This window comes from Dipodomys spectabilis, unplaced genomic scaffold, assembly GCF_019054845.1.
Source record: "Dipodomys spectabilis isolate Male_0828 unplaced genomic scaffold, ASM1905484v1 ptg000075l, whole genome shotgun sequence".
Taxonomy (NCBI): domain Eukaryota; kingdom Metazoa; phylum Chordata; class Mammalia; order Rodentia; family Heteromyidae; genus Dipodomys; species Dipodomys spectabilis.
The window spans coordinates 1205079-1229288 of NW_024870752.1; the positions used below are offsets into that span (position 1 = coordinate 1205079).

The window sequence follows — 24210 nt, forward strand, 5'->3', positions numbered from 1 at the left end:
GAGGGGAAAAAAATCCAGTAAGGTAACATAGAAAGCAAGAAAGTAAAGTCAAGAGTTTCAGTTTTCATGGTTAGAGCTCATCAAAATCTTAAGGTTTCTCCTTTGAATAAATAATCCTGTATTCCTTCCGCCTCTGTCGTCCAAGCACATCCTCCTGTGTCTCAGTTCCTCTGGGTCTGAGCCCTTGTTCTTGTCTGTCAGTGTCAGTGGCGGTCTTCTATATTTATTTTTACCATGAAACCTACTGATACGATTAAGTTCACCAGACAATCTACTGCCTCTGTCTGTTTTCTAGTGGTGTGAAAAGTGTGAATGGTGCAGTATTAACCTTGGATTTCAATTCAGTGAGGCCAATAATGTTTTTATAGTGGTTATTTTGTTATAGTTGTTGTTGGTGGTGGTGGTGTTGGTCGTGGTGTGTGTGTGTGTGTGTGTGTGTATGTGTGTGTGTGTGTGTGAAAGAATTTCTGTCTGGATTACTAAAACTTCTAAAACAATAGCACTCAGGATGAAAACTAAAAGTGACAAGAATACGGGGAGTAAATGTCTGTAAACTAGTCAGAAGGAATATTCCCACTTTAAGCATCAGTGGGAGAAAAGCAACACCTGTTCCTCTGCAGTCCAGCATAGAGGATAAACTTCACAAACAAACAAAATCCAATTCTTACCAAACTGTGTCTTCATTGGTGCCATGATACTTCTATCCAAGGCAGTGTCTTGGCAAGTTGAGTTGCTGAGAAAGTAGTTTAAGTGGGGAAGGGATTTACTTGACACCTATAACAAAAGTGTGACAGCAGAAAACATCAAGGCCTCTTTCTATGTGTCCAGTTCAACCCCTCATCATTTATACCTTAGTCCTCATTTATGTGTCTGCAGAAACACTAGGCATCATGTCCGCTTTCCAACTAGCAAAGAAGCTCATAGAGGAAGAGGATGCAATCTGGAGTGGGAAAACTTTCCCCCCAGATTCCAGCAGACGTCTACCTCTACCTCATTGGTTAGAACCGTGTCATATGATTTTTCCAGGAAATTTAGTAACTCCATGGTGCTGGGAGAATTAGGACAGACAGGAAAAGAAATCAGAATAAGTCTTTCTCAACAGGATGAATTGTTATTTAGAGGTTTGAGGAAATAGACTGTCACCTGTTAGTTTTTGGCTGGCTTCCTCAAAGTACAGCATGAGATACCCATCACTTTACTAGGGTCACCTGGGGACTTGGGTACAGAAGTAGCCTAGCCAGCCTGGCCGTGGGATATATATGCAGTAGAATGCTCCAAAGCCTCTTTCTCATTACTCCATTGTGAAAGAAGTACAGGGCTGCCTGAGAAAGGAAGATGGCCGATAGTCATCAGACGGTCTCACTTTGAAGCTAGGGAAGTTCATGCAGACTATGCCTGGGTCAAGACAAAGGGAGTCTGTTGTATTTTATGGACTTTCGGTATGGGCTGAATTCGAACCGTGATCCTCCCAGACTCTGCCTCTTGAGTAACTAGGATAACATGTGCCACACCCAGCTTAGTCTGCCAATTGTGTGTGTGTGTGTGTGTGTGTGTGCGCGGGTGCACACACACGCGATGTGTGTCAGGACTGGAGCTTGAACTCAGGGTCTGGGTGTTGTTCATGAGCTCTCTTTGCTCAAGGCTGGCACTCTACTACTTGAGACACAGCTCCACTTCCAGTTTTCTGGAGATTAATTGGAGATAATAGTCTCATGGAACTTTCCTGCCCTGGCTGGCTTTGAACTGCAATCCTCAGCTCTCAACCTCCTGAAAAAGCTAGGATTACAGGTGTAAGCCACCAGTGCCCAGCTTGCCTCAATTTTTAAACAATACTGATCAAGGAAGCGCTGTCATTCTGTCTGGGAACCATGCTTCCTGTCTTTTCCATTTTATTTGAATCCTCTAAATCCAACATTTCCAGTCTACTAAACACATATTTATTTTATCCTATAAGCTACATTGAGGCCCAGTACCTATCACTGCACGATAGGAAGCCTTCTATCGTAAAGTAGGAAGAATTTACATATGGTTAGAGGGTTCTTTATGTTCTCTGGACATTAAGGTAGCCTGTTCTGTTTCAACTTTCTTATGGAAGTCTCATTCTTCTAGTCAGTGGCTTCACTTCTACATAGTAGACTTAAACCAGTTATTACTCTGCTTGGCTGTAATTTAGTAAACCTAGATGATCAATATCTGATTTTGGTGTCTAGACTTATTAAAGCTGTGTCCAAACATGTAGAGACTCTTTACTGATGGCAACAGAACTTCAGGGAAGAAGAAGGAATAGAAAGTGGAAACATTAGGACTTGATAAAAGATAATTTCAGTGATCTAAACTACAGAGGACTTGAATTTAAAGAAGAGAAGTATCAATAAAAAGGTAAGGTATCAAACATTTCCACAGATGTTCATGATGCAGGATCAGTAGAACTTGGTGAGAGTCAGACATGACAAGAAAAGGAAAAAGTTTTTATTGGTCTCTGGATCTTTTCCTGAGACAGAGGCCATAAGAAAAGGGCTAGCACAGTGAGCAGGGCTAGAGTTAGCTCCAGATACTTTTATTTGAGGTTCTTTCTGGCTTTTCTTGTTGAGAACTTCAAGGATAGTTTAATGAATTCATTTTGGATATTTGTTTCTTAGCACATGGAGGGGGTACAAGAAGGCATATCTCCTCCATGCCTAGTCAAGAAATCTCAACTTAGGTTGGGCATGGTGACATATAACTGTAGTACCAACTAGTAGGAAGGCTGAGACAGGATGATGGTGGTTAGAGGCCAGCCCAGACAAAGTTAGTGAATGCCTTTGTCTAGAAAACAAACTAAAAGCCAAAAGACTAAAGCTGTGGCTCACATGGTAGTGTGCTTGCTTATCAAGCCTAACACTGCTCTCTCTGACCCTATTTGAATGGGAAACATGTCCCGCAGAGGATCCAGGACTTGTATATTTTTCTACTAATATTAGTCCGACATTACACATGACCTTGAGTTTCCAAATATAGAAAACCTACCTCACACAACCAATCACTTTTTTTTTTATTAGTTTGGTCAAATTTTCTTGGCACCAGTAGCCTTTAGGAAGTTGATACATTTAACAACTATTGGATCACCTTGTAAATGATACAATTTCTCACAGACCTTGTATTTCTAAACTAAGTTTCTGACTAGTCGATATAAAATTGTCTGCAGTCTCAAATGAGATTTCTTTTCTTCATCTTAATTGTGCTATGACTCATTCTTGATTTTGAAGCTAACAAAACAGTCTCGAAGCACAATTTCCTTTGAAATATTTTCTCCTAGACACCAAAAAAAAAAAGAAAAAAAAAAAGCTGAACGCTTCCTCTTGCTGCCCCCTCAGTAACTGCACAATGTTTTAGTGAGAATGGCTCTGAATTCTGTTTTGGCTGCCAGTTCTTTGTCTCTGGATTTTAGCATTCACAGTCTTTCACAGAGGAAGCATGGGGGGGGGGGGGGAGGGAAATTGCTGTGTACTGTGAAAACTTGTGCTGTGTTCTGTCATAGTCTTTCCTTGGTAACATTACAAAAAAAAAAAAAAAAGGCTGACCTCTAAACACAACACAGCACACCTGTATGTCTTTATATATGTTTCACACAAAATATTTCTAGTAGTCAAACTTGTTTGGCTAGTAAAAGAGGTTTGTAATTGATTTCTTTAAAAAAAACTCTGTGGAGTGCAATTCTTTTGGTGTTAGTGCCTGGCAACAGTTTTGGAGAGAAACTGAAATTTGGGCTTGGCTGGAATTTATAGATTGCAAGAACAATCAGAGAAAAGGCTATTTCTATGTTTTTTGTGTTTTTTTTTAAGCTCAGAAAGGTGGTCACATGATTCTGTCCTTTCCAGGCCAAGATGCTGGGAGCCACCAGAGAAGTAGCCAGGAAACACATTCCTTCCTCTATTTCTTTTAGATTCAACTGGTCCTGGAGCATCTAAAGACAAAAATGTCTTCTGTTGTTTCAGTAGCGCTGGGTGAACGACTCTTTCCCCAGTACTTTCAACCCTGAACTACACATTGTCGCAGCAACTGACATGGAAGTGGTCAAGCCCAGTCACTACACATCATATATCACTACATTGTCAACCTTTCAAACTGGGTCTCCCCATCCCACCAAAGAGCTTTCATTAAAAACAGAAGACATTTTAAAATGAACTTTCTTGGGAACTTTTCCCTAGAAACATATTATGGGGGGCTCGGGGGAGTGGCAATGTAAATCCATCTATAATCAGCACTCTATTTTAGATCAAATGTTGAGTTTAAAACAGAATATGTCTTTAGGCAGTGGCTGACAGAAATGCAATTTTGAATTATGCATAGGCGAGGAAGGTCTAGCTAGACAGCCAGATTCAGCTTGCCTTTGTGTACTGCGGAAGGTCACCTCAAGGTCAATCTTACGTTTTCACAATTCCAATCTATTTCCTAAAGCTGACATGTATATAAAAAACCCAAGTTACCTGTATCCCTATTTAAACAATTTGTTTTTTTCTTTCCCTTCTACAAATTATACCAACATCTAATAGAGCGAAAACAGGGGTTATACTGTGGGGGAGGGACATAGAAAGCAACAAAGAATCATCTTATAAATATTTTAGAAACAATGGCAAGAAAGAAAACCATTGGAGTCAAAAACCCTCCTCAAAACCCAAGTTACTTTTCCCATGTGCTAAGTGTTTCAGAACAACAGAGAAATAATTAATAATAAAGGTCACAGAAACCTGTACTTTAGGCATAATAGCATTGAGCTCTCTACTTAATCTTTTTAAATTATGATCAGTGGCAAGGAGCTATGACATCATGATGAGCCCAAAATGCTCATCAAGGGACAACATTTGGGCGTAGGTGGACACAGAGGGTCATAGGAGGAGAATGTTGGGCGTTGAAGGTGGAAAAGTAAGCTAGCTCACTGCTAAAAGATACCTGTGACCCATGCTAATTACCCTGGCCCACAGAGATCTCTTTTTCCTCACTTCTATATCCCCATTCTTCCATCCTTATCTTCTCTCATTTCATGCTTTCTTTAGTTCTTGTTGTTTTCTCTGCCAGTGTGACTATGACCCTTTGGTCTCTTGCTCTCCTTGGGGATTTGTCTTCTTGTTCATGAGTTCTACTTGCCTGGGCTACTCCTACCCTATTTGGCATGCACTCTGTCTGGGTAGCTGGGCTACATGAAGCATTTTTTCCTCCTATGGGAATGGTGCAAGAAGATATTTGAAGAGAACTACATTCTGTTTTTGACATAACCTAGCATGCTAGATGTCTTGAAAACATCTTATTTTGAGTCACATTTCAAGCAAGGAAGTAGATACACTGCTAACGCAGTGTTCTGCACTTCAATGCCAACACAACAGAGAAAAGCCCACTATGGGGCAAAGATTTTGTAATGGCATGCTCATTTTTCTTTTTCTTTTTCTTTTCTACCTTGGAGGGTGTTTTTCAGTTGAAAAGGAAGTTAATAGTAGTCACAGTTAAGAGACTTGAATCTCAAGAAAGTGGACTGATCAATAGAGTAATGGGTTAAATACTAGTTAGTTTATTATTTCTGAGGGTAGCTAATAAACTTATAGATTTAAGGACTTCTGAAATAGTATCTTGGATCTATAAGGACAGCTGTAAGTGGACATAAAAGTGTGGAAAATATGCAGATGAAATGGATGTAAATCCTGAGGCTAACAGAGATATGAATTTAGTTGGGAGCAAAATACTAGCTCTGGACAACTTAAGCCTATTGTTGGTTTTTTTTTTTTTTTCTTTTTTGTGTCAGAAATAGGGCCTGAACCCAGGGCCCAAGTGCTGTCCCTGAGCTTTTTTGCTTAAGGCTTGCACACTACCACTTTGAATCACAACAATACTTCCGGCATTTTGTTGTTAATTGGAGAGGAGTCTCCTGGACTTTCTTGCCCTGGCTAGCTTTGAACCTTGATCCGTAGATCTCAGCCTTCTGAGTAGCTAGGATTACATGTGTGAGCAATTGGCACCCAGTTAATTAGAGCAGTCTAAAAATTGTTACCTGCATGTCCTTTGACAGAATCTCAATAACATTAGGAGTCTTTGGCAACCGAGATGATATCCCCATATTAACACTGTCCAATCAAACAATTTGAATTTTCCATGTCCTAATTTTTTTGTTTTAAAAGTAGGAAAAATGACATGGCTTATCTGCTTTATAGAGTTAGTAAGGGGATTGAAGGTATTAGTGCATAGAAACCTCTTTAAAATACTCACTATACTCACAATACTCACTATATATAACATGCTATCTGTCATCATAATTATGATGTGGATGTTATCTCTGTATACTACCTGGAGGAATGTGAGCAGTTCTGTTTGCTCCAGAGAACTGTAGTTCCTGAATAGAGTTGAACTTCAAGAACATCAGTTTCAAAGGGGACTTTCTGGTCCTGACTCTGTCAACATTTTTGCTTATATTACAATGTAGACATACTTTCCAAACTGGTAACTGAAACAAAGTAAAAGCAGAATAACCAAGGTAAATGTAGAGGCTAGAATTTAAAAAGAACTGATGTCCCAACCTCATAAAGTGAGTTTCAGTAAGTCTATATGTGATGCTTTACCAAAAATCAGCTGTATGATTCTAAAATAGAGGACATCATTTTCTTCAGAATAACTGACATTTTGTGAGTCACCATAAGAAAAGGATGTCTAGATGTTAGTGCAATCTTGCAGTAATAAATGTAAGCAAATGGCTATCAACCTAGCATAATTTGAGCTGACCTGATCTGTGGGTCATATGGACCAGAATAGGCATCACCATGCAGAAACTGTACAGGAGTGTGTTGTGGAGCTGAGGTCCAAGGTATTTGGTCAGTAGCTGAAAGAATTTTAGATAACTGACCTGGAAAAGAATACTAGTCATTTAAAGCTGATGGTGGTCATGAATGCCTATAACCCCAGTACTCAGAAGGATAAAGCAGAAGAATGAGGAATCTAAGGCCAGGTTACAGTAGGCTGTATAATGAAACCCTTGTGTCATAAACACACACACACACACACACACACACACACACACACACACACACACGAGTGTGTTTTAAAAGCGAAAAGTACTTACTGAAGAATGGCCATTCTATGTACTACACAAAACCTCAGATAAGTTACTTGTAAAATTATAGTGATGGACTATATTCCATAACTAAGAAGAACTGTGTAGAATACAGAAATGTGTAAGAGTAGAAATTAGTGTTTTATACAGCAGTGTGTTTCTTGTGCTGTGAAGAGTACAATCTGGAAGGCATCTATATTGCAATGTAGATAGTCAGATGGCATCTCAGCTTCTCTCCATGCTAATAGTCTTTGATTCTCAACCCAGTAACTCTCTCTATCGGATTTATTGCAAATAAAGATGCAAATTTGAGTGTGATCAGTTATAAGCTAGTCAGTTATCAGTGAAAAAAGAAATGCAGGCAACAAGAAGGACAGGCAACTAGAAATACAATCTGTCATTCATCACAAGTAAAAATTAAAAACAAAATGAAGCAAAATCAGAGGGAGTCTTTATACATGTACATGCTTCAAACAATTTCCTAAGTATCTTGCCTAAGAATGTATCAAGAAATCCAGAGGGTGTGAAAGGTAGATTGGGAGATGAATAGATTGCAGTTGAGCCATGAATAAATAGGTCCAGAATAAATAGATGGAATCAGGTTAAAACTACAATTAAGGAGTACAATCAACCTATACAGTATTCACACATGGAAGGGGCGAAATGCCAGTGGAGCATAAGGATTGGGAAAAGCAGAATTAATCTTCCTGAAGGAAGCCAGTGGTGCCCAGGGGGATGGAGCTAGGAGGGCTTCTATTTGATTTCTTTGGAAGGATGCCCAGAGGTGTGCCTTTTTTCTTCTTTTACCTGCCAGAAGTATAGACAATATGTAATTCTAGCTGGAAGACACCTATTACTAGACATTCAAAGGGAGGAGACAATAAAACCAACTCAAAGGAAAAAGTAGTTTAAAAAAATTGTTTGGAGGTATAATTCCCTCCTGTCCGCTGTAAGAAAGGGATGTTTTCAGAGACAAGAGTTGCCTAACAAAGGTGAATTAGCAGAGAAGGATGCCAAAAGCAATCACCTAAGCAGCAAAGAATTTGGAGATTGGGTGAAGAAGCCTGGGTTGAAGGATAACTCTCAACAGATGCCAGGGCTAGGAAGTTCATTAAGAAGAAGGGAAAGGGGCAAGTGGAATAGATACAATCTACTTACAGGAAAGCCAAGTTCATAGACAAAATAAAGTAAGGCAGGTGTGCAATGGAAGTGGGAGCAATTAACTTTGAAATGGCAGGATATATGCGGGGAAGCAGACTGAATACGTTTGTTTGGAACAGGAAAAGAGGAAGATGGAAGATGATGGAAAGGCTGATAATTACAGGGCAGGAAGAATGTTCCCTTTCAGGATACAGAGATTGTTAGACAACCTTGAGTTTTAACAGCTCTGAAACAAATGTGTGAAATGAAATCCTCAAAGTTAGGAGGCTGAATAACAAGCATAGGGCAAGCCAATGAAGTACTTAGCACTTCCTAGGCCCAATTCTCTAACAAAAAGAAGTTATCTTTAAGAAGCTTACAGTCTGGGTGGGGCTAATAAAAATAATCTTTCTAGTTTCCAATGAATCAAGTCTTGAGATAATTGATCGCCATATATCATCTCATTTAATCTGCACTGCAGTAGTGCTATTAATAGCACCACTGTATATACATAAAGAAATGGAGACAGAGGGTTTTTAAAAAAAAATATTTTTAAGTGCTAGGATCAAACCCTAGGGCCTTGTGCATGCTAGGCAAGAGTTCTAGTCACTGAAGTACATCCTCTGTCTTTACAAGAGTTTAAACAGCTTGCCTATTGTAGTACCACAAGAAGTTGGTGTAAATTAGAAGTGAATTGGGACACACACAACTCTAGAACCTATTATTTCAACAAGTCTTCTTTTCTTCCTCTTGAATAGCAGAGGTATTTGCTATTCTTCTCTAAGACCTCTACTTATTTTGCTATCAATTCCTTTATTGCCAATTAAATGGAGTCATTTCAGGGCTAAAGTTTCCCTGCCCTTAGTATCTCCTCAAGAGGGAAACACAATACCTGAAACACCACAATTAAACATTTCTCCTTAGGGGTGGATTTACCAGGAAGAGAAAACTTACTAAAGTATTATTGACTACTGTCTCTATAGAATTTATTGCCATTCATTCAACAGCTATTTCCTGAGTACTTACTTGGTGCCAGGATTGTGTCATAAATTATAGATGCATAGGTAAAGAAATGTTCCGCCCCCCCCCCCCCCCCCCCCCCCGCACTTGGTTTTCCATACTGCCCAGCTCTCTGGTCCAAGACTCCATCTTTCTCCTGAACTCCTGCAGAAGTTTCTGAACTGGTCTTTCCACTCTAAGTCCCTCCCATTAATTCCCACAGGCGTCACAGTTGTCAGTTTAAATGCACATCTTAGCCGGTCTCTCCCTATAGGAATCCTTTGATGGCTTCCCACTGCTCTTAGGATTAAGACCCAAATCATTAAAATGACCAACAAGTTCTGGCATGATCTGGCCTTTACCTGACTTTCTAGATTAACCTTACTCACTTCTGCCCTTTACTCTTCCAATGTCTTCATGATATCATAGTTCTTTCTAAATTACTTTTATCCATTTAATTCCTATTCATGCTATTAAAAAAAAAACCACTTTCCCTTTCAACACCATTTGAGGGATCTCCACTGCATGCCCTTCACTTCCTCAGGTATTCTCTTCCAAATACTAAGTAAGCTCTCTCTTTTCATTTCATCTTACAGCGATATTTTTGCTTTCTGTACAATTCATTGAAATTTCTGTGATTGATTGATTCATGTAGTCTCTTCCACGAGACTTCGTTAACGTAGGGAATTTTGTCTGCTCACACTTGTATCTTCACATATAGGAGATTCTCAATAAACACAATGACTGAATTGAAACTTTACCTGTTCTATTAGTGTATATTAAACATAATAAGAAGGATTCACTGTGATATGTCCACACACACATATAATGTGTTTTGATCAACATCACTCTAGTAGCAGATATTGGTTATTCTTCACCATGGCCCATATTTCCTTTGCTACCAGTTTCTCCTTTAGCTATCTTCACCATTAGCACTAAGACTTGGTGTTTACCACCTCCTGACTTGTGCATGTAGTTTTATCTGTCTTACTGTTAACTCCATTCTACTTCCTGTTGTCCTCTTTATATTTGACATTTAAGCCTTTTGAAAATTCCTATAATGGCTCAATTGGTTTATAGCGAAGGATCAGGATTATATCCTTTAAGCGATCTTATAAGCAAATCCCCGGACTCTGTATGTAAGGGACTTCTGGTCTCACTTTCTTGAAAAGGTGCCTTGAACTTGGCACACTTCCAGCATCAGCACTCAATACAACATTTGGATGTATTAGTTTATGAGCAATCACTGAATGAGAAATGATTAAATAAGAGGAAAATGGCTGAAGCTCAGATGTGTCTCTGTAATAAAGTTAGCATTTGTTGCTTCAGGGAAAAGAGGTCTACCGATCGCCTTGCTAACGCTTGTGTGACTGCATCATTCAAGTAGTGAAATGGTTAAAATATGGACATCTAGAGAGAAAAATCAGATTCCAAGCGTAATGTTGATATCTTATACAGGAAATTTATTGTTTGGTTTTCTTGCCACTCTTGGTGAATGTGTCTTCTTTCTCACTTTGTAACAACAAAGTTGTTGGTCTGAGGTTTTCTCTGGTTTGAAAGGTTATGCCCGCCATCTGTCACTCTGAAATACTTACTTGTACACTGTACAAAAAAATCACAGTACCTTTGTGTTTCTTGAAACAATTTTGTGTGTGTGTGTGTGTCTGTGTGTGCGTGCGTGTGCACATGTGCACACATTAGTATTGGGGCTTGGACTCAAGGCTTTTGGCTCTCATTCAGCTTTCTTTTTTTTTTTTTTTAAATTTAATTTAATTTTATTTGTGAACATACTGTACAGAGGAGTTACAGTTACATGGGCAGGATAATGCGCACATTTCTTACCAAGCATTGCAGCCTCCTCCTTTGTTTATCCTTCACATCCCTTCTCATTCAGCTTTCTTATTTACAGCTGGTACACTACCACTTGAGTCGTGCCCCAGTCTGGCTTTTTGCTGGTCAATTCAAGATGGAGTCTTAAAAACTTTTCTGCCCAAGGTGACTTCAAAATGAGATCTTTCAGATCTCAATTTCCTGAGTAGCTAGGATTACAGGCATGATCCTGTCATCAGGAGGGGATAGAGTAGGGGTTTTCTGGATTTTAAGATATACACTATGATACCACATTCCATGGCAGTAAAATTTCATTGAAATAAGGGAAAGAACCTGCTTAAAGTTTATATTTTAAAAGATACTTTAGGGCATGCAAGTGAATAAAAACTTCTCCACATATCCTTGTGTAATAAGCATCCAGAAGGCCCTAGACAATGATTTTGTTGACATTTAGGATAAATGAGGTCTTCTTTTGGGGACAGGTTTTTCTGGGTTCACAGTCACTCTCCTCTGCTCACTGTAATTGTGGCAACATAGCTCTTTTTTTTTTGTATTTTTGTCCTATGTACAAGCTTAGTTTTGTGGGAATTCTGTAGTTGCTCTTGACAGTGACAGTAACTTTTTTTTTTTCTAGGGGGGACTAAAAAGCAAGTACAACCTTTGGTGCAATAGTGGACTTTTGTTCTTCTGTGAAAAGCCCCTGGGATTGGTGGCTGATGAATCACCCTGGTCAGATCCACAGACAAAAGCTCTTCTGGTTGGTTGTCTCTGGGTCAGGTTCCCACCCTGCCTTATCACAGTCATACCCTTGTCAGCTAACAGTGAGACTGGGTGTAGGACCTTGTTAACTTCGGGAGAGATAATGTGGCCTAGACTGGATTTTTGCCTGGTACCTGGTAAAGTACCAGGCAGCAGGTCTATATTTCATCCTAGTGATGTCAAATAAGACAAGAGATGGAAAGAGTTTGGAGTGGCCTATATATAACAAACAAGAATGTTACCTACAGATAGAACCAGTGTGATATTAGAAGTACATGCATCTTAGACTGAAGAATTTGGGGGAATGTATTTTTTCTCAGGCTACTTTAGTTGAGCATGATTTTGTAGACATAACCTTTATTTACTGAGTGTTAAGTGTGCGTTTATACATCTAAGAAGTTTATATACAAAGAATTTTGTTGAGGGGCTGGGAAGTTGGCTCAGTGGTAGAGTGCTTGCCTTGCATGCATGAGGCCCTGGGTTCGATTCCTCAGCACCACATAAGCAAAAAGAAAAAAACCGGAAGTGGCACTGTGACTCAAGTAGTAGAGTACTAGCCTTGAGCTGAAGAGCTGAGGGACAGTGCCCAGGCCCAGAGTTCAGGCCCTACGACCGGACCCCTCCCCCCCCCCCCAAGTAAAAGAATTTTGTTGAGGTAAAAGGTGCAACCTGGATTAAGAAATGACAGGGGGGTTGGGAAGGTAGCTCAGTGGTAGAGTGCTTGCCTTGCATGCCTGAGGCCTTGGGTTCGATTCCTCAGCACCACCTAAGCAGAAAAAGCTGGAATTGCGGCTGTGGCTCAAGTGGTAGAGCACTAGCCTTGAGCTGAAGAGCTGAGGGACAGCACCCAGACCCAGAGTTCAGGCCCCACGACCGACAAAAAAAAGAAAGAAAGAAAGAAAGAAAGAAATGACAGGGAAAAATAGTTTATGAATGTCCAATTTCTGCATTTGCTTCCAGAGAATACAGAATCCATAAGCAGAAGCACATTTGAGAAGCAGTACCCCATTCATTTCACTTATGCCTTGGAACAAAAAGGCTGAGGGACTTGTTTAATGCCACTGGGCCTGTTTGTGACAGAATCAGAATTAGAACTCAGATCTTCCAAATTCTAGTTGTACCAGCCTCAATAGCTGAAGCCTGGATTCAAATCCTGGTTATAGTACTTATTGGGCCCTTTAAGCTTTCAAGCCTTAGAATGTGGTAATAAATAATCCTTCTCTACCTGCCTCCCAGGGTTGCGGGAAATATAATCCATGCCAAAATATTTTGCCAAAAACTTATGTAAGTGAAGGTGATATTGCATTTGTTTGCTTAATTCCAGGTAGTATTATTTGATACCATCTGGTTGGTAAAACCAACGTGGTAAATAAAATCATGAAAATGAAAACCTGTTTTGTCATTTCAACTCTGAGTGTGTCGTACAGGCTATGTATAATAGCACTCAATAAATGCTTGTTGACTTATTGAAGAGCAATATTTATGGGATTCAAATGTGTGACAACAGCATTCACTTCTTTAAAAGCCTTGCTTTCATAGTATATGTGTCAATAGACTAGAACTTGAAGTTAATAATATTCCTTTTTTTCATACTATGGACATTAGTTCCCTTTCCAAATGATGAAGGAAGCAAATATTTTCTTGTTTGTTAGGAAATACTCTCTGCATTGTTGTCACAGTTTTGTTTATTTCCCTGACTCAAAGCAGTTTAATTTACTAAATTTCTCCTAATTCATTATTTTCATCCATTCTAATTCTTTACAAACTCCACAAATGATCATTGGAAAACTCTTATGGAGCATTGTTTGTGTAGCCTTATGAAATATGTAGAAAGACACTATTTGCCAGACTACTCTTTTCACAAGCTTAGTAACTATCAATATTATGATATAAGGTTTTACTGACCTGAATTATACATGATGAGAAATTAACCATTTTATAAGGTACAATTCAGTGTGCGCAGAATACAACAGTGTTGTGCAACCACCACTTGTAATTCTACAACATTTTCATCACCCAAAAAGAAGTTCATTTTCACCAAGTAGTTGCTCTTCAATTCATCTTCCTTCTAAGCCTTTGAAATTACTCATTTCTTTTCTGACTATAGATTTATCGGCATGATTCAAGTTGATTGGCTTTGGTTCTTCTGTCAGGCAATATCTTCTTCAGTGTCCCACTGAGGAATATAGTCACTTTAAATTTTCTCATTGCAAAGGAAGATTTTAATCAGAAATGAATTGAACCCTGCCATATGGCCATCTGAGAGGCATTGGTCAACTATGCCAGAAATGGCAGATAGGATGTATGTAGCCCACAAGGAGAGGAATACAGGTTAGCATAGGCCTAGTCATAAATACCAGTCAGTCTCAGAACATGAGATTGAGTCTCAACTCAAGTAGGTGAGGGGAAGACAGCATCATTGTCTTATATCTTTAATCGTAGCTACTTGGGAGGCTGAGTTGGGGAGCATCTCTGTTTGAAGTGAGCACACAAGTTCTTCGGATGTCCTTCTCCATGGAGAAGGCTATGACAAGAAGCCTAAAATAAGCAGCTCACTGCCCAAGCACGTGCCCACACAGGAAATAAGTCTCTATCTCAAAAATAACTTGGGCAATAAGAGCTAAAAGCACGTTCAGCAGCAGAGCACCTGTTCAGCAAGGATGAAGACCTGAGTTTAAACCTCAGTATGGGCAAAAAAAAAAAGTTATGTAATATTATTCATTTGTTCATTCATTCATTCAACGAAGAATGATCACCTAGTTTCTCGACAATGTTTCATGAGCAATTGTAGCATGCACTGCAAGTTCAAAATCCTCAGTACAGGAAGTTTTGTGAGCACTAGTCCTTACAAGTCCTGACATGCTTAGAAAATACATACGCACACACACACACACACACACACACACACACACACACACACACACACAGTCACAATAACATTTAAAAACCAAACCAAAGCTCCTTTAACTAGATCAGTGATTTTTTTCTCCTCTAAAGACTTTGGAAATGTCTAATAAGGTACCTGATCTTCCCAGAGAGCTCATCTCATGCATTCTCTGACCATAGGCAGAGGTACAGTGGGAGGGGAGGAGAAGGGGGTGGTGGCTCTCAATGGCTGATTGAGTTGACTATTGAACTAGTCAACTTGTTCAGGGCTGTTTAAAAGCCTCTTCATCAAGTGATCTGTAAATGCGCACGTATTCAACCCAACTGTTGTCTCCCACTGAGACAAGGCCCTTGATGCCTTGATGTCTAGCCGGTCCTCTTCTCTGTGTGTCGCTCATGTGTATGCCTTCCTTAAGATAGTCTGTAGGCAGAATGTGAAGTGTTGAAAGGAGCAAACTGGGAAAACGTTGGCAGGGCTTTAGTGTGGCTGTTAAAAATAATAATACTTTTTGGCCTGAATTTACATTTAATTTAACCCCTTTTTTGTTGTTGTTTAAAAGAAATAAAATTATTCACGGAACTAGGACCCGAGAACTCACAGCCCCTCCCCAATACCAAGGGCTGCCTGGGCTTTCATGATAAGAAGTTTCAGGTTATTCCATTGAAATGCAAGGGACCAAAGAGTGTTTGTTATCTGTTGCCTTTCAAAGGCCTCTAAGCAGTGAAATACTATCTGAGCAAGTGAAAGAGACACAAGACCAGACTAGCAGATGTTGATCCAAAAAGGTCGGGGAAAACATTCTCAGAAACAGCCTCTGTAACTTTATTTTTGTGCCTTCAGGTGAGAATGTCTAACTAATGGAACATGAGCTACATTTTAGTCGTACGGAAGAGGTTTAGAAATTTTATGGCATGTGTCATAAAGAAATATTTAGTTACATGTTGTGGTAATGAGTTTTTCATATAGCAGAGAAAAGCTGACATGAATATGAATGCCCCAATGAATAATTTGTAAGTTAGATCAAGAAACATTGGGCTTTGGAGAAATGTGCTGCTATGTGGTTCTTAGAGGAGTCTTTGACCATTGAGCCCATTACTTGTTTTATGGGAAGACAATGTTCACGTTCTGGCACACCAGAGACAGAACTCCCATTTGACCTTGAGAAGAAATAACAATCTTTCATGCTGGTTTCTCTTGTTTTCCACTAAACTTGGTGTCCACGTCAAGATGCCACATCAGGGCTGATAGTTTTGTTTTTGTTTTTGTTTTCCAATATGGTCCTTAAGCTTTGAATACATTTCCATTTTGCAAAGAAATATATTTCTCTATAGGCACTCTACTTCTCTACTCTTCTCTAGTAATTTCCATCCCTTTTTCTCTTTCAAGTTAAAACATTGTGGATATTCTACACAAGGTCACACAGAATGCATTTGGCCGAGTTGAAAACATATTTTTGTTAGTAATTTGTTTGGAGGAAGAAAGAGAGCAAGAAAGATCTGGTCACGAAAGACAAAGATTGTCTGGCCTGAATCATAGCATTCATCCTTCTTATATTGTGTACATGTGTGTCAGGGTAGAACAATCTAAATAGGCATTGAAGGAAGGAGATAATGAAAATAACGGAAGGAGGAAATTAGGGAGGGAGATGGAAAGAGGAAAGAGAGGAGGTAGAGATAGGGAAGGAGTTTTAATTCTGATCATGGTCTCTGGTGCTGCCACAAGGGTAACTCCCAGTTTATATTTTGATATGAAGATAATAATTGCTCATAGTTTTCATAAGTGATATACTAGGATTACAGAGCAGGAAAATCAGTATGTCTATCCATGGGTCATTTCTTTGAAAGCATTCACAGTCTAAATAATTCTAGAACCTTGGCTGATCAATAGTAAAAATTAAATGAGAAAAAGAAGAAGGGAAGCCAAGTAGATCTGACCCCAAGAGTGCTCTGGGATTTTTATCCCTGTCCAACTTCAGGTTTTCATATCCAGTCAGCTTTTTGAGTTGCATGGCCTTGTCAATCCCTCCTATATTTTACAGCTCTTCCAGGTAAGAGTCTTTGCACAGCCTGAATCATTCTGTTCTTCCTCTTTATTTAGTTAAGTCCACTTCAATCATTTAATAAACACTCATCAAATGTTGAACTTTGTGTCAGACATAGATGCTGGCCCTAAGAGTCATGTTTTGAAGACAAATAGCACAGTCTTCTTTCATGGGGTTTAAATCATAATGAACAGAAATAGACAATAAAATACTATGCATGTGATTATTTCTCTGCCTAACCATTATGACCTCTGCAAACTTTACCTCAAGTCTCACTTCCTCTGGGATATCTTCCCTGAAAATTATTTCCAAGTGCTAGATGTCAGAAGTTCCTGTATTATAATGTTACACAAGTTGGTGTAATTATTCAATTAAACCCTGCATCTACCACTGTCTATATAATGTGAGGACAGAGAATATGCCTAATGTGCTCAGTACAGCATAAGCACTCAGCAAAGTCTTCCTAAATGGAAGAATTCAGATATGCCATAGTTTTCAGGCTAGTTTTATAAAAAAAGACACTTTTCAAAAATGTCCTAATCAGGGACAAATTTAGTTGACTTTAGCAGAAAATCAAGTGACACCAAAACAAGAAGTAGAGTGGATGGCTTTCAGGATGGACATCCCTACAGGTCAGAGATAGATCTGAGGGAGAAGGGCACTCCAGAGGCACGTCAGCTCCTTGGTCAGCTCCTTCCTGTTTCCCAAGAACCATCACTGGTGTTCTTTGGAATTGGGGAAAGTCTATTCTTCAGACTGAGCATAACAGACTTGAAAAGGATTTTCCAGTGCTAGATTTGGTCTATAAAATGGGCCCCATTTCTTTCCATCTTGAAATCAGATAACATCCCCCACTCCTATTGCCTTGGGAAATCCAATCTATTTTCCAATGAAAACACATAGAAACCCATATTGGACTCGGTCCCCTACTTTTTAAAATTGTACAAAGTCAACTTGGCCTTCTAGTAAAACTGCCAGCTGCTGTGGGGCAACTGTTAAGGGAGTGTGGAAGGATCATGCACATTCTCTGAATTGGCTTCACCTGGAACAATTAATATGCGTGGTGCTGGGTCCAATGTAATGTCTGTGAAGAGGAGGGGGAAATTTTTACATAAAAATAAACTTTGACTAAGGATATGGTTATTAAGAATCAGAGGTAAATTATAAGTAAACTCCACAGTAAAGTAACATTTATAAAATCTTACACGGTATAATTTCTTTTTTCTTTTTTTATTTTAAGGGGTGTTGGTGGTGGTGCCAATCTTGGGGCTTGAACTCAGGGCTGGGCACTGTCCATGAGTTTTTTTGCTCAAGTCTAGTGCTCTATTACTGGAGCCACAGCTCTATGTCTAGGTTTTTGGTGGTTAATTGGAGATAAGAGTTTCACAGAGTTTCCTGCTCTGTCTGGTGTCAAACTGTGATCCTAAGTTCTCAGTCTCCTAAATAGCTGGGATTACAGGTAGGAGCCACTAGTACCTGGCAGGATATAATTTCTGAAAGATAGGTTTTCCTTGAGTAATTGTCTATGGTTTATGGCAGTTGGCAAACAATTGAATAATAGTGGGATATTTTCAGTAAGGAAGATATAAGAATGTTTTCCATTTTTCTTTATAGATTCTTCTAATAATATGAAATTATTGATGTAATTATATACCTAGAAGTTACCATGTGATAAAATAATATTAAGACATGAAAACAAAATTCAAGGTATTCTGCTTTTAATACTATAGTTTAAGTGCAGATAATACTTTAAGACTGTCAATAATAGAAACAACATGTTATAAATTCAATCTAAATTTTTGTAATTTTTTTTCCATTATTTATCTGAGAAAAAATAGCTTGGTTTTCCAAAACCTAGGTTTTCTGTAGATATCAATAATCTTAATAAAAATGATAAGAATGTGAGCTGATGAGTATGTTCATTCAATTAGCTTGATTTCAACATATATGCACATATAAATACATATGTAAACCTCTTTCTTCTTTATTTTTTCTTTGTTCCCCTCCCTCCCTCCCTCCCTCCCTCTTTTCCTCCCTTCCTTCCTTCCCTCCTTCCTTCTTTCTGTCCTTCCTTCCTTCTTTCTGTCCATCCTTCCTTCCTTCCCTCCTTCCTTCCCTCCTTCTTTCCTTCCTTCTTCCTGTCCTTCCTTCCTTCCTTCTCTCTGTCATTCCTTCCTTTTTTTCTCTCTCCTTCCTTATTTTCTTCTTTCCAGATCAAGAACCAAGGTAAATCAAGATCAAGATTAGCCAATTTTGGATCAAAAATGTTTGAAAAACAAAAGTCTAAAAACTGTACCTATCCTGTATAGAAACTGATACTTTTCTTGGCAAATATTATTCTTCTGAAAAATTCAATATACTTATTTATGTAGCACTTAGCATTTACATTGTTATGTGTTATATAATGTAGAGCTGATTTAACACAGGCAGTTTCACATTAGACATATTAGACATTTAGCACAGGGACTTCAGTATCGCCAGAATTTTTATCACTGAGGGTCCTAGAAACAATCTCCTGAGAGAGACACTGAGGAATGACTGGATATCAAAACAGTATGTTGTGTACCATAAATACATACAAATTTTCACTTCTCAATGAAAGGTATACTTAGCAATTATTTTTCTTTAGATCTTACTAGTGAAGTGGTTATCTTCCATGATTATTAAGGAAAATTCTAAATGAAATCAACACATAAATAACAATAGAGATTAATAGAGACCAGACACTGTGGTTCAAATGCCCATAAATCTTTGTACAATTCTCCTAAATCATCTTCTTCTAGTTATCTCTCTTGATGTTTGGTAAAGAAACTATCATTTTTTTCTTCTATTCTTTTTTTCTCCTTCTTCTCTTCCCTTCTTTACTCCTTCTTCCTACCTTCTCATCCTTCTCCTTCTTGTTCTTTTTTGATATTTGAAATAATACCAGACAATCATTTGTTATAGTCACCTTGGAACTGAAGGTGGTGACTCTGCATAAAACATAATAGTGTAGGTGACTGAACTTGCAAATATGCCCAACTTATTCTATCGGACAAATAACTTCCCTACTTTCCAAGCCCTGAGGATTAATGTACTTTAGTATGAGGTTATGAAACCCTCACTTAAATATTTTATAAGATAGTTTTTATTTTTCCAACCCCTCCACCCAAACCTCTAAGAAACATTTTTCCTTCACTTTGATTACTGATAATACTGTTTCTATCATTAAACTATGTTTATAATAATCATTCTAGTCTGTAATGAAATAATTGATTTTAGATTCATTTTTGGCTGACACTACACAGTGTATCCTCCCTACTCCCCCTCCCCATCCTTATTAGAAGTCACTCCATAAAACGCATTAGCTAGGTGCCAGTGGTTCACACCTATAATCTTAGCTACTCGGGATACTCAGATCTGAAGATCTAGTTCAAAACCAGTGGGGGCAAGAAAGTTACAAGAGACTTTTATCTCCACTTAACCAGCAAAAAGTCAGAAGTGGAGCTATGGCTCAAGTAGTAGAGTGCCATCCTTGAGCAAAGGACTGATTTCATGTCCCAGTACTCAGGGCTTGGAAAAAAAAAAAGCGTTATGCTCTTAGGCTGCTTCCTGAATACGTGTATAAAAATGGAACCAAACATGCTATGTATGTTGATATGCTCCAAATATTAGTTCACAGGCACATACAGGTTCCCTGTCTTTTGCAGCCTTGCTTTGTGAGATTGTTAATGTCACTGGTTGAGAGAATTTTAATCTCCGTGATGGACCTCTTTCAGAAAGAAAGGGGGAGGGGAAGAAAGAAAGAAAAAGTACACACCTGCAACCTATTTCTTTTTGAAGCAAAGCCTTTGAGCAGATGGAAGATGAGATAGAGAAAGAAAACAGGCCAATTGCCAAGAGAGGTTTGTTTACAATACAGGCAAGTTCCTTCAGAAGTTGATAGGGAGCTGTTGCCATGGAAATGAAGAGCAATTGCTGCAGGGTTTTACACAACAAATTCCTATTACAAATGTACCTGGATTTGAAGATGATGGAGATGGGGAAGGGGACAAAGAGCTTCCTGAAGAAGTTTTGAGTAATGCCTCTCTCTGTATCTTTGCAGTGCTGGTTTTCAGAGCCTGCCAGTTCATTGCCCTGTGGTGTGGTGTGGTATGCAAAGTAGGCAAGCAAAAGATTTGTTGCTGTTTTTTCTGCACTGAATGGAATTCCTAACTGGAATAAGCAAATTAGACAGTGTTCAAGTGTGGAGTCAACAGTACATGATATATTGCAACTTTGGAACATGAATGTTTATAAAACTTCTGGAAAGTAAATTATCCTTATTAAAAATGAGCTGAAAAGACATTTTGGAATGTAGACTTCAGTAGCACAGTGCCTATACTTGTGGTTTACTGTCCCAGGAATACACATGTTAACCTTTAACCAATTAAATAGGATGAAACAAAACCAACGAAAGTCCCTGAATATATAATTTGTTCCTGTTTTAAAGTCTGATCTTAAGGAATAGGGAGATAGCTCACTGGTGGAGCACTTGTCCACATGTGCAAAATGCTAGGTTTGATTCCCTAGCAATATATACACTCTCATACTCAAACACGCGCACGCGTGCACGCGCACACACACACACACAGGTAATCCTTCATTTTAACTACTCTGACTTCCTACTTTGTTGTTTTTTTCAAATTATATTTTTATTATCTTTAAGTAGTTGTACAAAGGGTTACCATGCAACATGTCAGCATATGAATAACAGTGCGTCTGGATCCACGTCAGCCCTTTCATCATTCTCCCCATCTCTCCCAACCCTGTTAAATTCCTAAGAAGAAAACCTTCTCACATCACAAATTATGTTTTATGAGAAATAAGTTGGTTTATAGGAAAAAAAATTTAGTCCTACACATCTTCAGCCTTTCCAATTCCCTATTAGGAAGTGCTTAGGCAACAGTTTTCTATCTTCTTCCTTCTTTCTTCTTCTTCTTCTCCTCCTTCTCCTCCTCCTCCTCCTCCTCCTCCTCCTCCTCCTCCTCCTCCTCCTCCTCCTCCTCCTCCTCCTTTTTTCTTTTCCTTTCTCAGATAGTTTCAGCATCCTGTGTTTTCTTTCTTTTTTCCACTACCCATCCTTTCATCCAACTAAGGTTGGTGCGAGGTTTTAATTGAACAAAGTAACACCTGTGTTTTTTACCCAACTTCAAACTCCTATTCCCAATCCCTTTCTTCAGCTGGTTGTTTTCAGTGACAACAGGTAATTAGCAACTTCACACAGATGAAGGAAGAGCAAGCTAGAAGCTGTGGAAACCTTTGTTGTCTCTTGCTCAAATTCAGTTTAGAGGCTGCTGTTCAAAACGTGACAGTGTTTATTAGACTCTGAATAGCAAGGTTATGGAAGGAGCAATAATTAAAAAGCAAAACAAAACCGGAGTTGAGAGCTTGATTTCTCATGTTGGTTTTCACATTAAGCAAAGATAACTTAGAAAACTTGCCTAACTCATTCTAACTTTACTTTTAAAAAAAACTCCACTGATTGCATATTAAAGTGATTAATACCTTGTAATTTTATTATTCTCATAGAATCGCCTCATTCATGTAATAAAAGATGCCCATGGCTTTCATACTAATATAAACTCCTATAAATAATCTTTACTACCTTTTTTTTTACTTTTTTTTGTCCTGTGCCTTTTATCATATAACACACACACACACACACACACACACACATTTTGCTTTCTCCCTCACATGCTGTCTCTATGAAACACAATAAACCAGTCAACGCTGTTTTAACAATCGGATGCCATCTGGTAGGATTTCCGGCATACTGTCTCACTCACTTCTCAGTTGCTCTATTTCTCTTTGGACTGTACAGGGAGAGTCTCTCCAGAGAGCATGCGTGATGTCTGCACATTGAGAGCTTCCAGTAAAGGTTGATCTGCGCTCCTGTGTGCGTGAAGACTGGTGGAAGTTGTAAACATTCAAACAGAGTAAACCCAGACAGATCAAAGGCTGTGTCATTACAGATGTTCAGTGTCAGAGCCGAGACAATGTGAAATGGAGTATTGAAACATTGATCGTGTCTCAGAGCCATGTGACCTTGCACAGAGAGAGCTGCACTTCTTAAACTCTCCTGTTTTCCTTGTTCTAAAATACAGACAATAGTAGTACTTACCTAGTTCAGTTGTTTAAATGAATTGATACATGTAAAATGTTTACAGCAGTGTCGGGCAAAGAGCAAGGTGTCACCTGTTATCTTTTTCATCCTGGGATTAAAAAATAAAAGTTGTCAGGGATCCATTTTAGATTTTTTTTTTGGTGATTTCCAATTCCTAGAATCTCTACTTAGCAGTTATTCTTATGTCTTTGCTGATTATTGTGTCCTTCGCTCACTGTTTTATTCTAACATATGCATTCATCCTACATCTAGGCTAATCTTAATATAAAACAAAAGGGGAGACCATTTCTCATCACCATAACCTTCTGAAGAGGGCTTTATGGAACTAGATTGTCTTACCTCACTGAAATGTATCACCCACTTAAAGGCAATTAGTAGTTCTGTGGTTCAGGAAAGGAGAGTATTGATTTTTCCCCCTTTGATCTGGTGGAGTAGTTGACATCTTCATATTTTATTCTGCATTGCAAGAACTTGTAAGCGGGGACCTATTTAACCAATAGGGCTTCATGACATGTGCATTGATGTGTTTTGTTTTCATTTTGAGGGATTCTTGACATGGGCTGCAAATATATTTGATTATATTTTTAAACAGTGAGAGGAAAGATGAAGAATGAGAAGCATTTCCTAAGCCCTTAGCTTCTGGATCAGCTCTCCGTTCCACCTGTTATTTGGATTTCAAAGAAGAGATGGGTTTCTGTCATTGCTGTTTCCTGCTGCTAATGGTGCTAGAAAAACCAAGAAGCCTTAAGGTTCCATTGTCATCTGTTTAAAAGAACCAAACTCTCCCATTGTGTGAATACAGGTTTTGCTGTTATAATGAAACAACAGGAAAGACAAAAGATTTTATTTGGCTCATAGTTTTACAAGGTCAAGACCGTAGTGCGGGTATCAGCTCAGTTCTGGAGAAGGCCTTCTCCTGGCATAGCCCTCATGGTTACATGATAAAAGATAAGATCACAAGTCTCCAGGTCTGGGAGTATCATCTCCATTCCTCTTCTAAAGCCATTGGGAATCCAGGCCCTAGTGGCTCTTACCCATAATCCTAGCTATTCAGGAGTCTGAGATCTGAGGACTAAGGTTTGAAGCCTTAGTGAATTCAAGGGAACTGGCCATATTTAAACTATGACAGCCATCTTTTCAAAGAACCACATTTTCTTCCACAGTCTAAGAGAGGGCACTGAGCGAGCTCTGGGTGCTCTGTTTGGTTTTCTGAACCTCCATTTCTTCAACTGTAGAGTAGTCTTAATAGTACTGTCACTCTTATGAAGAATTAGGTGTTGATACACTAACAATCACAATGCTTGTCACAAAGTAAGTATTTATAAGATGTAACTGTT

At 38.8% G+C, this 24210-nt stretch overlaps 1 pseudogene; it reads right to left on the bottom strand.

Annotated features, from left to right (window-relative positions):
- The window catches only part of LOC122110147, a 31324-nt pseudogene extending 25239 nt beyond the window's left edge, over positions 1-6085 (bottom strand).
- Between the last annotated feature and the right edge of the window lie 18125 nt (positions 6086-24210).